The 14096-nt window shown below is 44.3% G+C and overlaps 1 non-coding gene across 1 annotated transcript; it reads left to right on the top strand.

The window, feature by feature from the left end:
- The first annotated feature begins 7115 nt into the window (after positions 1 to 7115).
- On the top strand, positions 7116 to 7190 carry Trnat-ugu (transfer RNA threonine (anticodon UGU)). Its single transcript has one exon. It is a non-coding gene; the product is annotated as a tRNA-Thr (tRNA).
- The last annotated feature ends 6906 nt before the right edge of the window (positions 7191 to 14096 follow it).

The raw sequence follows: 14096 nt of genomic DNA, 5'->3' as shown, positions 1-14096 counted from the left end.
TATGTAGTACATATTTATTGCGATGTATTGTGGCCCTGATGCGTTTCAAGAGATAGGCCCGGCTCTTAGAAGACGCCCAGTAGATCCCCAGAGAATGGTGCGAGGCCAATTGCTTGGCCCTTGTCACTTCAAGAGGTTTGTCAAAGCCGCCACGAAGGGGATGTATGGTCTTCCTGCTGTTGATCTGAGCGTCAGACACCTTCAGCTAGATTTTAGGTACGTGTTACACGAACGTCAGATCCTGTTGGGAAGAGACAACACTAGATATGTTGTCTGCGTATGCTGTGCAACAGATCCTCGTGACCTGAACCACTAAAAACCATCCTGCCAGACCATTCTCACTCAGATATCCTCGTACTTTCCGCGATATGTATGTCATCAGTCAGGATTTCTCTGACTGTACAGTTGAGGTAAACCGTCCTATTAGAATCAAAAATAGTGAAATTTCCTTGATTGGAGCAAAGAATGATCCCTGTGATAGGACTGGAGCAAGGAATGGTCCCTGTGGTAAACCGTTGTTTTAATTTTCTTATGAGGCTGATATTGTACTCATGACTACTTGGAACAGTAGGTCTTTTAGAATATTGTCGGGTAGGCAAGCGATTTCCTTGCAGCGAATTATGTGAAGAATCTTGTATGTCGGGCCTTTTCGCCACACTTTCCCAGACACCTGTGATAAGTCAATCAACGCAGCAGCGGCTCTTTCTTTGAAACTCTCTTTTCATGTTCGTGGTAAGTGACTCAACTCGATCTGCATAACTTCGTTTTAGTCGGAAGCCTGTTAATTCGACCGGGGTTGTGCCAATTTACTCTCATAGAGCAAGGTGGCGCAGGGGTTAGCACACTAGACTTTCATTCGGGAGGACGACGGGTCAAACCCGCGTCCGGCCATCCTGATTTAGGTTTCCTAGATTCTCCTAAATCATTTCAGGCAAATGCTGATATGGTTACTGTGAAAAGACTGGTCGATTTCCTTCCCCATCCTTCCCTAGTCCGAGCTTGTGCTTCATCTCTAGCGGCCTCGTTGTCGACGGGACGTTAAACACTAATCTCCTACACCTCCTCCAACTAACTCTGTACTGATTCTATAACGGATATGTCGTTCTTGTAGCTTCTACGTTGCATATAGCAGGACTACTGGTATGCAGCTCTTGAACCTACCACCTGGTTGCCTAGTTGGGTGGGAGCTATTTTTCTGATTGTGGGATGTATGGTTCCTGCACCCGTCCAGGTTAATGTCACGTTCCTTGTCTTCCAGCAACAATTCGACACAAATCAGTACTGTTGTTTTGTAAACAAAGTATGAGATTACCGAGTGTCGGGCCAGAACTCTATATTTAGGACTTCCTACCAAATAAAACTCAACACGTTAATCATTAAGAGGCGAAAGCGGAAAGATGTCAGGACAATTTTGCGATCTTTGTAGAGGCGTTACTGCTTTCAGTATATACTATAATATTGGGTAAGCAAATAACTCTTCTGTGCTTTATCTAATTCAAAAACAGTTGTTGTCACAAGTCTCAGGCCCCTCCAGAACGTATAATGAAAACGATGAATTTCCGGCACATTTGTCTTTGGTGAATATCAGGTATCAACAAGTGGCAGGAAATTCTCTAACAAACCGAGCTTACTGGCTGAAAGAAAAAAAAAACATTGTACGGATTGTAAATTGGATTATCACGTCTCTTAATTAATCATATCAATAAATGATACTGAACTTAGTTGTGTTGGTAATTTATCCGCTGGATGTAGGGAGAGTTATGACAAACATCCGTCATCAAAAAGCCAGTAATGAAACGTTAATCGGATTAAACGCCAAACTGTATTTCCCCTATAAGCATTTCAGAAATTGTATATTTACAACAGCTGTTTCGTCGATTATATCACGAGAGTGAAAACCCAGAATGGTATTTTTTGAGTAGAAACAAACTTTTCTAAGACGGGCTGGATTTAACGAGGAGCACAATACTGTGCGTAGCGTTAAGAAAATTGAAATGTGAACTGAATGAGCAACAACGAGATACAGGGAACGGCGTATCCCTTTAGAGCAGTGCTTTCACAAAATTATCGGTGGTAGATGTCATTCGTACCTCAGCGCTAAAGTGTCTTAGGTTTAACATACGATGAACTCTTCTGCTAACTCTTACAAGAGCAAACTAGAGGATTTTATAGCCCTACGCCATTTTGTCTGTATTATTTCTCTCACAGGAGATCTTCGATGTCTATGAAGAGCACGATTGTAACCATCCTCGCTGAAATGTATATGTTACATTGTATCTCGACGTGCCTTCATGTTGTTTACGTCTTCAGTTCTCGTAGACTTTAAATTACTATCATTCCTTGGCTGGTTGAACTACGATACACGTTGAAATATGATGACAGATTATAGCACTGTACCTGCCACGCAGTTGTATCTACGGAATGCACCCATTCTTTTATGCACCGAATTATTTCTCATCAGTCACACCTTCACATGGAACAGAAAACGTAAATGATTTTATGTGATAATCTATAACTGCGTCCCGGAAAGGATAGAAATACTGATCCTTTTCTTTAGAAAACAGTGTGTTACCACTTACCCAACACGTTTGCTTTTTCTTGCAGTTCTCTTATTCTACGAAAATAGTTCACAGTTTACGAAATTAACTCTCTCTCTCTACGAATGTGTTGACTAGTTGAGTATGCTGCGCGGGATTAGCCGAGCGGTCTGAAGGCGCTGCAGTCATGGACTAAGCGACTGGTCCCGGCGGAGGTTCGAGTCCTCCCTCGGGCATGGGTGTGTGTGTTTGCCCTTAGGATAATTTAGGTTAAGTAGTGTGTAAGCTTAGGGAATTATGACCTTATCAGGTAAGTCCCGTAAGATTTCACACACATTTATTGACTAGTTGAGTATAATATCTCCAGTAAGCAAAGGAGCAAAGTAAATATGGAAGTAATTTAGGCGACAAACACAGTGCGGAAGAAATGTAACCATTAACAGCTCAAACAGTGATGCACGGAACATATAGAAACCTGTCACAGAAAACAGCATAGTGCAAATTGTACATATTAAGTACCCTGAAATAGTATGAAAGCAGCAGTGAACATGATATGTAATTTTAGACAGTGTATGTTTTTCAGTTTACATGACGTCTTTTACATAAATAAGCGCTAATTAGTCTGTTCTGAAAAACTCGTTACAGACTATAGCAGTGTGAGCAACATGTACTAGTGGACATCAAATATGAGGTCATGTAGAGCCGGTCTCTTCAGTCATTGTATACAGCACTTGACACTTAATTCCAGGGACACAGTTATTACGCAGCGCAAGGATAATGTTAACTCTGTTCCGTCGTATCAGTCAATGTCGGTGAAAAGTGTCTACAAAATTAGACAGTAAATAACTGTGATTTAGCTAAATGGTAGAACTTACGAATGAAGACGAGAAAGCCACGTCAAGTATACATATAGTAAAATACATTGACAATATGTTATTAGGCCATCTTGGATTGTAACATACTTTCACTTTGCATGTCCCGCTGGATTTTAAAAGTGCTTTCCGTTCAGTACATGAAGTCTTACTGTATTAGATGTAGTAGTGGTCACCTGTAATCGACTCACACTTCCTTGAAGTTATTTTCATTGAAATTGTTGTGCAGGCTCACTTATAGTTAGATGCTGATATTTAACAACTTATTTGTATTCAAAATAATACTCTACACAAATGAAAAGTAATATTCGTACGTAAACATTTACAATGTATCCAATCAAGGAGACAGTGGTTTGTAAGGAGCACATGTAATCTCTGATATATGACGTAGCGATAAAGTACTCCTTTCTCATCGCTGGCTTCTGTAATTTTCAGCTTGTGTTTTCTCTGGTTCGGGCATTGCGTTGCTTTTAACGTCAACATTGGTCCAACGTTAATGATAGAGAGCCGAATTGGTGTGTGTGGAGAGCAATTGTTTTGCTTTAGGGATGGATGTGTCGCAAGCAGCCTCGTCACGGATAAATAGTACGAAGAATTTATTAGAGAATATAAGTAAGAGTTGGAAGTGTTACGTCTGAACGTTGGGAAAAAGTATTTGAGTAATTCAGTTACCTAAAGAACAGTAAAAAAAAGTGTTTTGATGTACACTGTTACCGTTTCAGAGGGGTATTTTCCATATTTTAATTAAGAAACTAACATTTGAAAAGTATAAGAGACACGTATTCGTATTAGGAGCGTGGTCAGGGTTACTTCTGAACGAAGCATATTCTCTAAGTAAAACACTCGTACTCGAATCCGATGACCACTAAATTGACGAAAATAACCGAAAAGGAGCTTTACACGTTCTAAATATTTTGATATACAGAGCTACAAGTGTTCAGTCAAGGACAACTTGGATTTTGTGATTAAACATCTGAAATACTTGTTCCAAAAATGTTTGTGGGCACTAGATACGTAATTGGCACTCTCCAAGAAAACGGAAAATATTCATAAGTCACATGATGATCCAGTCATTGTGTTCCTCTCTTTCTGTGGTGCTACATGTAACAAAGTCCAGGCAAGACATGGAATTAACCCAGTTATGGAAAGTTTTGGCCTCAAGGTCGTTGTTATTTACATAACGCCTTATTAGACCAAAAGTAGTCCTTTCGTACCATTACCGAGCACTGGGCAGAATATCCGATGACTCATTAGAAATTTGGACTTATGACAGAAATTTCTGAGCACAGCCTGGCAAATATTCACACAATAATGCATTATTGAACGAAAATCTGGTGCCATGCTGTGAAATATGAGGATTTTGTCACTGAAAAGAAAGTGAGAGAATAACTGCAACTGTAGCAGCAAATATGCACATAAAAGTTTTGCATCGCCCCTTTATTTCTAATTCGGTGCGCTCAAGACAAGAATTGGCCCTGAGGCATGCGTACATATTCATCATACGTGTGTGCGTATAAAAAAAATTCTGTTCTCCCTCAGTGGTAAGGGAAGAGGAGGGGGTGGGAGAGGGGAGTTCCACAGCACATTTGAGCAACATCAATACGTCGTGCAGTGTCCTCTTGTTCACATGCCGTCTTGAATTCGTCGTGGCATACCAACGATAAGATCGTCAAGCTAGCCACGATACAAACTGTCCCACTCTTCAATGGCGATAAGTTGCAGGCTTTATGTGGTCGTTGTTGATGTGCGGAAACAGCTCTTCTCAATCCATACCACGGATGTCCGATTGAGTTCATGTCCGGGGAACAGACAGGCCACTCCATCCTGATGATCATAGCATGCTGACGGTAAATGGGTTTACCAGAACAGCAAATTATCATCCATCAAAATGAAACTGTCACCAAAATGTAGGCGATACGATGCAGAATATCGTCCCTGTGCCGTAGAGTTGAGAGGTTGCACCCAACAACTACGAGAGGTGTACGGTGGTCCCCTGTAATGCCACCTAAGAACTTCAGTGCGTGCATCTCCATCTTGTTGCACATGTGGTACACAGTGATGGAGGCATTCTACACAATTAGGTTGTCTCAAAATACTTCATCTGTTGTTATCAGGGTACAAACAGATCCGAGTTTCATTCGTAAACAATACCAGATGCCAGTACTGAGTCGATGATTTCTTCCTCATCTGCAACGGAGTCCATGGCATTGTGACGTACGACATGGTGCTCGCCATGGTCAGCAGAAATGGAGACACTCGTCATGCAATCGATTCGTAACAATTTGATGCAATACATAACTTATTGTTCTACAGCTATAGCCCATAGACGCCCTGACTCAAATGTCGTAGACGTCCATCATCCTGTGTACCTATAAAATGTGAGTGGCCTGTACAGTGTAAGTCATCATCACTACCTGTTAACTGGAACCGATTCTATGAACGCCCCACTTCACTTTGACTCCGGTGTACACGTCGAGCAATTGCCTGCTTAACAAGACTTCTGTGTGTAGCGTGGTGATGCGGGATCGATCACGTGCCTCGATAATCGTTTCTTGAATGTTCATCTACTTTTTCACAGAAGTCTCTAATACGTCTCTACTGTCGCTTTACTTTCAGCTGAAGGGCGGGACCTCATTATACTGAGGTGTTTTGCCCGTGGGTAGCACACATGGTAATGGCATGTATGTTTACAGACAACGTCAGGGGTGACGTTTTGATCGACACAAGGACATCAAAAACATAAGCGACATATATGGAGGTTGCAAAAGTTTTGTTGATGTTTGTATTCTTAATGGTGTAGGGAGCGAGCTCTGAGCTGTCAATTCTTTATGCATTTACGACAGTGGCGTCACTACCACCGACGTCAACGAAATCTATGGCAAAGTGGCATAATGATGACGTACGCCGACAAGTCAAAGTCGTCTATGGCCATTACAGCAGCCACCATGAAACTCAGATAAGAAATGTTCTAATGTGTGTGAAATATTATGGGACTTAACTGCTAAGGTCATCAGTCCTTAAGCTTACACACTACTTAACCTAAATTATCTTAAGGACAAACACACACCTCCATGCCCGAGGGAGGACTCGAACCTCCGCCGGGACCAGCCGCACAGTCCATGACTGCAGCGCGCAGACCGCTCGGCTAATCCCGCGCAGCGATATCCAGTTACGACTAGGACGAACGTGTTGATCGTCTACGCACGTCTGATGCAAGAAAAAGGTTCAACAGGAATGTCGTTACGAGAAGGTTCATTGTTCATACAGAGCTATTACCAACCGTAAGTCCGTCAGAGTTCGCCTCTCGGACTGACTGAAGGTCTCAACTTGTCACCGTCTCTTCCATTTCCTTCCAAAATGCTGAGGCTCTTTCACCATACCGTTTGTCTATATACTTAAATGGATATGGATATACACGGAAAGAACACCTCAGTAAAATGGGGTCCGGCCCTTCAACTGTCCGAAAGAACAGACACCATATCCATATAAGTATACAGTTCTGGCAATACCGGCCATGACCTACTTCCTCTGCGCGGATGCACACATATTACCCGAACTCTTACGGGACTTGATAAGAATGTCTTCGACGAGTAATGAGTGTGTTGGGTAGGGACATTACGAATGTAGTGTACGGACATATAGGTGAGAAAGTGGGTCTCGCGGGAAGCGTGCACGAAATAGTCCCTGCAGTCGCGCTATTCTCTGTGCCCTCGGTGGCTCAGGTGGATAGAGCATCTGCCATGTAAGCAGGAGATCCTGGGTTCGAGTCCCGGTCGGGGCACACATTTTCACCTGTCCCTGTTGACACATATCAACGCCTGTCAGCAGCTGAAGGTATTAATATATAATTCTAATACCGTTGGTCTGTCGCCTCTGAGAAACAGGATGTAGCAGTGAGTTTAGCTCGCCCACCGCCTTATGACTGTTAACCGGTCTACTCTGTGCAGAATATGTGCTTCTTACGTTAAATGTAATACGTCAAATTGATTTTCTATGACGTAATTCGAACCTGCGAAGACCTGCTTTTCGGTGGCAACGAACTACGAAATACGCCATCTGAACACAACTCAGAGACCGGCTCCGAGTTGAACGGCGGCGCGACCGTGGAAAGCTGGAGCTTCGTTAGTGCTCCAGAGGGAAATCCAGACGACATAATTAATAGTGCACTGCCCGTCGACCGATATGAAGGGCAGCGACTTTTCGTTTCTGTGTGTCTTTAACCGTGCTGCCCAAACTGGCAAGTGAAATACATTGGAAAGACGAAGAGCACGAGTTTGCATCAGTATGTAGTAACGGAATATTATGTGATTTGTTAGGGCCGAAACTATTTTACTTGTAGACTGATAGGTCCCCGGAGTTGCAGTATGCAGTGCTGCAAATATGTGTGCCGGTTTATGTTATTACTGGATGCAGCCGTCTGTCTTTATAGTATCCTCGTTACCGAACTGAGCAGATTCTCCCGCGCAAACTCTTTTTACTAATATCTCCAAAGAACATTAGCGTATCAAATCACTTTTGAACATGAACGTTGAAAACATATAATACCAAGAAAACGTTCCTAGGACCGAGTAAAGTCTGTCTTTGCGGCGGGCAGTACTGATGTACCAAAAATTTGGAATCCTTAGATTCCTTCTGGATTGGCATGACGATATGACTCGTTTTTTAAAACATCAATTTCATATCAATTACAGCTACAGGCAAACCAGTAAAAGCAATAAGAGAAATATTCCATGGAAAATTTGCATGAAATATGGCCTAGTGCATTAAATTTCTTTTTATGCAAAATATTACACAATCGTTACACATTGTCTGACGAAGAAAGTTAAGCACGCAAAAGACAAAAGGATGGTATTGTAACTTTGTACACATACACATGATCGGGGGGGTATGTAAATGATGAGAGTTCCACTTGTCTGTAACGGCCACAAAATTAGTGTTATTCATGTTCAGTGTTGTTATCAGGTCTGGTAGGACAAATAAGGGGTTTGGACAGCGTCAGATGTTGAGCAATCACGATGAAGGACGCAAAGTTGTTGCGTACTCGTGTATTGTAGCGTTATCATCACCTGACAGAGTTTGGAAAGGACCTGATTGTGAGTCTCCATTTGGCCAGCTGGCCAAATCGTGTATTATCGAGAATTGTTGGACATTCTGATGTGAAAGTGGATGATGTTGGACTACATGGGAATATGGGGGCAAGCATACTCGTCATCAAGGTTCCTGTCATTTTTTTCACCAAGCCTGTGTAGTCCCTGTGCACTGAGCCTGTCATCTGAGAAAAAGTAATGGACTCCCTGGAATATTCGAGTCACACCGCAAAATTGACTGGTGAGTATCAGCAGCCCGACTGGGGAATTAGCGTATCATGACCATAATACAAACCGCTGCGTTTAGAATAGTGGCTTGAACGGGAAGCATGGCGTCGCACTGCGTTCAGCAGTGAATCGTACTTCTGCACTATGTCGGACGAGTGTCATTTGCGAGAACGGCTACGACGTAGGAAGTGGTCCCGTTCTTGCAACGTTTTTCAGAGGCAAGCTGCGTTAACCCGGGTGTCATGGTGTGGGGAGCCATCGAGTATGACTTGGTCATGGCTGGCCATGATTAACGAAACTCTGACAGCACTACGATACGTCACGAAAATTGCCTCCTCATTGTGTTACCTTTCATGTGACCGAGCGAGGTGGCGCAGTGGTTAGCACACTGGACCCGCATTCGGGAGGACGACAGTTCAATCCCGCATCCGGCCATCCTGATTTAGGTTTTCCGAGATTTCCCTCATTCGCTCCAGGCAATTGCCGGGGTGATTGCTTTGAAAGGGCACGGCCGATTTCCTTCCCCGTCCTTTCCCAATCCGCTGAGACCGATGTCCTCGCTGTTTGGTCTCCTACCCGAAACAACCCAACCACTCTCATGTGACAGTATAGTAGTGCTATTTTTCAACAGTGCAATGCTCATCTATGGCACATGTCTCTACGAACTGTCATCGTAAACCTGAGGGACACCAGTGATCACCGAAGTTCCCAAAATCTGTCCTCGGAAGCACATGTGTTGGACCAGCCAGGACGCCAACTCCGTTCCAGCGTCAGTATCCAAGGATACAAAGGACCAGCTTGCCTCAGACGAGAACAGAACGGCTTTAGAATTACCTTACCAGCTGAATCTTTGCATGTATCCATGCCAGAGAGGGTGAAGCGTCGGAGCGATAAGTGGGCGCATTCTGTCAAATCCTTTGTAAATTTGAATTCATTTTGCAATCACTGAAAAAACGTTGCATATCCTCTGTACCCCTTAAGTTTCATTTCGATCCCTCTTCCCATTCTTGGTGTTCCCATTTTTTTCTTTTTTTCTGCCCACATCGGGCAGATGGATATCTTCACACTGGCGGGTTTTCCCACAGCTTGTCCCGAAATTCCCACATTGCGCCACACAACAATCTCTCACGACGCCTACGCCCTCTTGTCCGTGGGAACTGCCACTCTCTGCCTTTCAGTTGCAGCTCTGTTTTTGTACTGCATTGAGATTAAGAATGCACATAGGAATTTATTTTCGTACCACGTAATACTGCCAGCTAATGGCAACATTTCGCACTCTGTGAAGGGAATCGTCAGATCTGCTCCTTAGAATCCTCAGTCCACCTTATCACCCAGTAACTGGAGCTGATATTCAGCATCTCTCTACATGGTAACTACGAAATCCTACTAACAACTCAATGCCTTGGCTTTTACTGACGATCTGGTAAGAAATATGTATGGCTGGAAGCAGTTATAACGGGACAAACGGATGGATGAATCTCGGAAATAAAATCTCAAAATAAATTAAGCCTAAGCAGTGCTAATGGCAGTGAACAGGGAAGGGCGAAAAGTGAAATTGAAGCCAGGTAATTGGCCCCTCGGGAAATTTGGAGCACTTTGCCTACCTTGGAGGTGTAATTTCTCGAGACAGTCCAACCAAGAAGGAAGTGGCAATAGGGTTCTGAAGAAAATGATTCTGCTAACATGTTCGCTAGTGTAGAATCAAGATAAATCAGTGATGAGCAACAAATACGTGAATCCAGTCGTAACATACGCCAGGAAAGAAAAAAAAAATAAAACAACTACCTACCCTCTTAATGAGTTACTTATGGTAGCTACAGGAGTTGGGGGTGAAGTTCTTGTCGGCGATATGGAATAACTGTATTAAGTAAGTAACGAAGAGGTGGGAGTGATGGCTGTGTTTCAGATAGCAGAATTAGAACAAGCCACAATATAAGTACCAAAGGGGTTTGTGTACACGTTAAGAAAGGAATGAAAAAGAATATTTCGAGTAAATCTGGAGAGAAAGTTGAAGTAAATCGACTAGCAAGAAGTTGGGCTCAGGTTGGATGTGCAAGTGCAGGCCAATGCGACGATAGGATGTACCTCCATAGGACGATACGGAGGGACTAATTCACAGCTTTCTCGAAACTGGAGGTCTTAATTGGAGATTATGACGAATACGAGCTTTGTGCCCCGTACACTGTAATGTCCCCTAGCGGTCGAAGCTTCACCTGAATTAAGCATTGTCATCGCTGCTAATTGTAATCCCCGAACCGTCATCGTCCCGTTATCCAGCTAGGAGGAGATTGTGAACCTCAGAAGTGCGACCTCTCACAAGAAGAACAAAGGTGGCTGCCTTTCCGGTGTGAAATCCCTGCACCTTCGCTATAGACAGTCCCACTGTGTCCCTCAGCAGATTGGCACCTGCTACGTCCTGATAGCGGCATTGGCGCGTGCGAGCTACCGGCGTGCCCTGCACTCGTCAATGTTACGGCTAGTAATTACGAGGGACGACGGGTGGTAGCGGTGGTGTTGGTAAGCTGCACGCGAAGCGAGTGAATGCTGCCGCCGGCGGCAGCGACAGACGGAACAAAAGCGGGATCTGTCGCAGCCTCTGGCCTCGTTTCCACTTTAGCTCGGCGCGGTCCCCCCCGTGTCTGCACGCCAGACCTTCCCCCGCCCCTCCCCCGCCCTACAACCCCCGACACACCCTCTCCCCATCCTCTTCCGAGGCAGTAAGTCTCTCACCATCACATAATCCGGCGACGCGTCTTTTGTCCGAATTATCAGTACTTTTATATAATGAACGCCCGAGCCGCTGCTGCTGCTCCTGCTACTGCTGCTGTGAAAGGACGTGCCCTACGGACAGAGAAGGGAGCGAGGGGTGAGCTCGTTGTGGGGTTGGCTGGAGCCCCGATGTGGAGGAACAGAAAACGCCGGCAAGCTCGCCACCGCCCCCGCTGCAGATAGGGTGGAGCGCCCTGCGAACACTGCTCCCTAGCGCGGACGTCGACAAACCCGCGCGGCGCCAGTTGATTCTTTTGTTCCGCCCTCTGTAAACACGAGTTAAATCTTGGAAGGTGTGCCTGCCTGCCGCTCGCGTTTCTCTCTCCAGTCGTCTGTGAATGAACTTCCATTCTCGCCCATCTCGTTTATTTTTCTTTTTCAGTTTTTTTTGTTTTCCTCCCTTCCCCCCCCCCCCCCCCCCCCCGCCTGCTTCGTGTAGGAGGATGAATCGTTTCAAATGGAATTTTAACTTCGCCTGGAAAAAATTTAAAAGTCAGTTTAGCTTTCTCGTTACTGCGAACGCGTCTACTCGTCCCGACACGAAGGCAGAAGACAAATTCAAACCTGAGGTCTCGGGTGACAAACATCCCATTTCGGAGAACACACAAACGTGCGAACGCTAGCCGATTCTGAAATGAAGCATGGTATACAAGAAGAAAATCTCATTCCATTACTTATTACAATTTTCCAAACTTCAAAATCATATTAGCGTAACAATATGACACGTATAGCAATGTTTTATCTCACTGTCGACACTAAAATATTTCGCAACGAGGTTTTTTTTTACACATGTAATACCTGACCTTACGTCGTTCATTTTGGACTGTTGTGAGGAATTGATAAAGAAAGTTCAAATAAAACATCTGCGTCAGTCATTCTTTTTATTTCATCCCATGAACGTTTCGAGGGTTTAGTCTCTCATCTTCAGTTGGAACAATGATATGTAATTTTCCTTAGGGAGGCTCAATAGCCGTAAGGTATTTTAAAAAATGCATTTTAACTATGAGCTGCTTATTTCCCTGTTTTCGGAATGATAGTTAATATCCGATACCGATAGACGACTAATCCGACAAATAAACAGCTGGTGGTTTAAAATAACTTTATATACAAAAAAAGAAGGACAATAGTCTGTTACATTTTTGCTAGCTGGAAGCAGCCAGTTTTTTGTCGTTGTTTTATTTTGCAAGTGATGGATGGGATGAAATGAAACGAGTGACTGTCGCATGTAACTGTTTTATTTGAACGTTTATGTCATTCAGTCTGTTCCTCCACTTGTCGCAGGGCATTAATGTAGACACACTAGTGATGTAACCGTTGCAAATTTCCACAAATAAAATTTGATTGCGGTTAATCAAACATCTTTCACTGTCACATTATCAGTGACCTCTTTACACCATATTAATTAATAATTAATCGGTGCCAGTGACCGAAAGAGGACCGCCACGCGACGTGACTTCTTGCTACGTAACTAATAAATCTGGTGCAGTGGTGCATGTTGTTATTTAATACAGCAACATGACTCAGTTATTCCTGCTATACAGGTGAGAGACGTTCGGAGAGATGCGTAGTTAGATGCGTAGGAAGAAGAGCCCATTGTCCGCGCATTATTTGGATTTATGTGCAGATATGAAAGAGGAAATACACTACTGGCCATTAAAATTGCTACACCACGAAGACAACGTGCTACAGACGCGAAATTTAACTGACCGGAAGAAGATGCTGTGATATGCAAATGATTAGCTTTTTAGAGCATTAACACAAGGTTGGCGCCGGTGGCGACACCTACAACGTGCTGACATGAGGAATGTTTCCAACTGATTTCTCATACACAAACAGCAGTTGACCGGCGTTGTCTGGTGAAACGTTGTTGTGAGGCATCGTGTAAGGAGGAGAAATGCGTACCATCACGTTTCCGACTTTGATAAAGGGCGGATTGTAGCCTATCGCGATTGCGGTTTATCGTATAGCGACATTGCTGCTCGCGTTGCTCGAGATCCAATGACTGTTAACAGAATATGGAATCGGTGGGTTCAGGATGGTAATACGGAACGCCGTGCTGGATCCCAACGCCCTCGTATCACTAGCAGTCGAGATGCCAGGCATCTTATCCGCATGGCTGTAACGGATCGTGCAGCCACGTCTCGATCCCTGAGTCAACAGATGTGGACGTTTGCAAGACAACAACCATCTGCAGCAACAGATAGACGACGTTTGCAGCAGAATGGACTATCAGCTCGGAGACCGTGCTGCGGCTACCCTTGACGCTGGATCACAGCCAGGAGCGCCTGCGATTGTGAACTCAACGACGAGCCTGGGTGCACGAGTGGCAATACGACATTTTTTCGGATGCATCCAGATTCTGTTCACAGCATCATGATGGTCGCATCCGTGTTTGGCGACATCGCGGTGAACGCATATTGTAAGCGTGTATTCGTCATCGCTATACTGGCGTATCACCTGGCGTGATGTTATGGGGTGCCGTTTGTTACACGTCTCGGCCACCTCTTGTTCGTATTGACGGCACTTTGAACAGTGGACGTTACATTTCAGCTGTCTTACGACCCGAGGCTCTACCCGTCATTCGATCCCTGCGAAACCCTAAC

The sequence above is a fragment of the Schistocerca serialis genome, chromosome 1 (assembly GCF_023864345.2).
Source record: "Schistocerca serialis cubense isolate TAMUIC-IGC-003099 chromosome 1, iqSchSeri2.2, whole genome shotgun sequence".
NCBI lineage: Eukaryota > Metazoa > Arthropoda > Insecta > Orthoptera > Acrididae > Schistocerca > Schistocerca serialis.
Note: the sequence above shows the minus strand (reverse complement) of the source record. Positions and strands in the feature narration are given on the sequence as shown.